Source organism: Magnolia sinica, unplaced genomic scaffold (genome assembly GCF_029962835.1).
Source record: "Magnolia sinica isolate HGM2019 unplaced genomic scaffold, MsV1 ctg245, whole genome shotgun sequence".
Classification (NCBI taxonomy): domain Eukaryota; kingdom Viridiplantae; phylum Streptophyta; class Magnoliopsida; order Magnoliales; family Magnoliaceae; genus Magnolia; species Magnolia sinica.
In genome coordinates, this window is record NW_026682791.1 from 163188 (window position 1) to 166694 (window position 3507).

Genomic DNA, 3507 nt, shown 5'->3' on the forward strand with positions numbered 1-3507 from the left:
AGAGCTGGTTCAATATGTTACTGACCTTATTAATGTGCTCAGCCACAGAACCACCATCTTTAAATTTGAGATTCACAAGTTGTCTTATCAGAAAAATCTTATTGTTGGCTGTCTTCCTCTCATACAACACTTGCAGTTTCAGCCATAGGCTAGTAGCTGAGGTTTCCCTAGACACATGGTGGAATACGCAGTTGTCTAGCCATTGTCTAATAAACCCCATCGCCTTCCGGTCCAACTTCTTCCAATCATCATCTGAAATGTCATTTGTCTTTGCTGATATGCTTAGAATTGGAGCATACAAGTCTTTGCAATAGAGCAAGTTCTCCATCTTAGCGTTCCATATGGTCCAGTTCTTAGAATCATTGAGACTGATCATCCTTGATGAGCCACCTTCCATAATTCAGAATTGATCCCTCTTCGTTCAACCAACCTGGCTCTGATACCACTTTGTTGGGAGCGTTGCACAAAAAACCTTAGGATCTCGCCTCCCAAAACACCAGAATTATGATATATAATAAAGCAATGAAATAAATCAAAGCATAAACCACACAACACAAGAGATTTTACATGGAAAACCCTTAAAGAAGTAAAAACCATGGGACCTAGTCTAGAGCAACAATCCGCTATAAAGTAGAACGTTACAACCGATCACAAACACACACTGCTTCGATCAAACCCTCTTCACTTACACAGGAGTGGATGAACAATAAGAGAATAAAGAAAATGGAGAGATCTCACCGATCACGAGGACGTAGCAGCGCTAAGACGTCGACTGCGCAGTAGATCACCTCTATGAGTAGAATCCTCCCTTCCACAAGCTTCCTCTCTCTCTCTCTCTCTCTCTCTCTCACCTTGGCCGTGAAAACACCTTAGCACTATAGCTTTAAAAAGCCTTCTCAATACCCTAGAAAAGCCTTAGGGACCCCTATTTATAGTTTATGCAACTCCTTTCCACACCTCTGCGCGAAAACCGCCTCAAATTTACGCAGCCCGCACCAAATTCGGATTGAATCTACGTAACTCTCAACTGGTCAAGCCGGGTTCTCAACTGGTCGAGCAGACCCTCGACTGGTCAAGTCTAGCACTCGACTGGTCGAGCAATAAAAAACTCGGTCGCTAGACTTTGAGTTGAGCAGTCCTCGACCGGTTGAGCAGCGCGGTGAAACATCCATTTTTTACAACTGGCTGCTCTCTCTCTCTTCTCTGAACTGAGGAGGAAAAATCCCATCATGAAGATGATCTGGAGATTGGTAGGGACCTATTGAAGATCCCCCTGGGTCATTACTTTGAGGAAGTCAATGAGGAGATCCACAGCAACAACAACAATGGACCAGACAACGTTGCATCAGAGTCCGAATTTGCTTTCAGTTCAGACCAGCAATCTCCGGCTGCTGGATTGGAGGCACGTCACTGGAGTTGGGGTGTGAGAAGTGGGAGCTGGGAGATCCTACCAGAGATTCTTGTAATGAATTCTTCAGTCACTGAAAGCCGAAGTCACATGTAGAAGGAAGGACGCCATTAGGTCCGTATTTTGGTTGATTTCATGTGAAATTGTTACCCTCATGTGCACGGCGCTCAAACAGAAATATATATAGCGTGGTCCCTTGTCTGAGAGAGGATTAATCTGGACTGTTGATCTTTGAAATTGCAACCAACTTCGTCAAATATCATGGATGCATTCCTGGGAGCCAAACACGCCTTTTGGGTACATAACATTGTGGGGGTGTAAGTTCAATTTCTTTCAAAGGTAGTGGCTTAACTTGTAGGCATGAAAGTGTCATCATCATGCCTTATTTTCTTCCAAGTAATATTGTGTAACGGTTTCATACTAAGGTTTGTGAATCTGAATGCTTGGGTGATTTTATTTTATTTTATTTTTGTGAATTGTTGTTGTTGTTATTGTTGTAAGATCTCTGATGTTCAAAAAGTGTTCTGCATCAGACCCTTTTTCTGGGCTGCTGTCTTATAAATTGAGTGGACAGTACATATAGCAGGTCGATTTGCATCAGATATTGCTTGTATTGGCAAATGGAAGACTAAGAAAATGAGCAACAGTTCATTGAGGAAATCACTCATATGATTGGATGGTGTTTGCAGTTGTTTGATCAGCAAAGCCACTGGGTACATGAATCATAATCTAAATCTTTTTTTTCTTTTTTTTTTTAACATTCTTTTAATTAAAAAGAAAAAGGACTGAATCATTCTCCTTTATTGAAGGCATTAAGAACTTCCATGGAATCCATGGGTTTCAAAATTTGGATGCACTGCAGGTTTAGTGAAAGGCCGAAACAGTGGGTGTACTGCTGGTATGGTACTAATGTCACCGTATGAAGCAGAGTTGAACGGATTCTGAAGGATGATGAAATCTTCCTTTGAAGCTCTTTCTGTGAGTTCAGTTCCTCTAGAAAAGTCTAAGAAAGCATTAAGGACTTCTTTCAGCAAACCATAGAACTCCATTGTTGAACTTAACTAGGTGGCACTACAAGAAATGAGGGCAAAACCAACAGTGGATGGAACCCTTTGCCGGCTGGAACCAAAGCCGGCCGCGGGCAAAGGGTCGCTGTTAAATCAAAATCATGGATGCCCTACTCTCATTTGCGCCCCCACCCCCCCACCCCCCCCCCTCTCTCTCTCTCTGTGCTTCTCTCTCTCTCAGCACCTTTCCCTCTCCACTCGATCTCTCTCTACCTCTCTCTGACCATCTCTCTGTCCCTCTCCACTCTCGAACCCACCGATCTCCATCTCCGCTCTCTCTCTCTCTCTCTCTCTCTCTCTCTCTCTAATCCTCCGACACAAACTGAAAACCGCAGTTGTTGTGCTTGTCCATCCTGCACGAGTAGAGCACCAGGTCCGGCCAGATCTGGGCCTTTTACTCACTGCAAACAGGTACAGATCATAGCCGAAATCACACCACAATGGCATACCACAATGGCATTTCACCAAAACATCCCTCTGCCCTCGATTCTATTCCCTTCCTTTCCCTTCCCTCCCTCCCTCCCTCCTAGGTTTTGCGATTTCTGCTGTTTTAGAGATGGATACTGCAAATAAGTTTTGAACTCAAGAATGTCTGTGCTGAAGCCTTGGAAATACTTGTATGCGTTTTGTTCTTAATATGGTGAATTTGCTCGTGGTTGGAGATTTTTGGGCTTTTTATGCATGGATATAGGCGATCTCCAATCTTCAGATGGGCTTTTTTACTTGTAAATTTTTTCCAATTTTGTTAAAATCTGATATGCTTTTTGTTTGTTATCCAATCTCTTGGTTTGAGACACCTATGGATTTGCTTCTGGTTGGAGGTTTCAGGGCTTCATATGGGCTTTTTACATGTTCTTTTTTGTTTGTTTTCCTATCTCCTGGTTTGAAACTTCTGAATTTTTGGACATGGGTATTGCAGAAAGGACCCATTAAGGGGTCTTTCGTATGTTCTTTTATGTTGGATTCTTGGGATTTTTCATATGGTTTTTGTTGTTTGTTTGGTTAATTTTGCTTCTAGTTGGTGATCTCTGT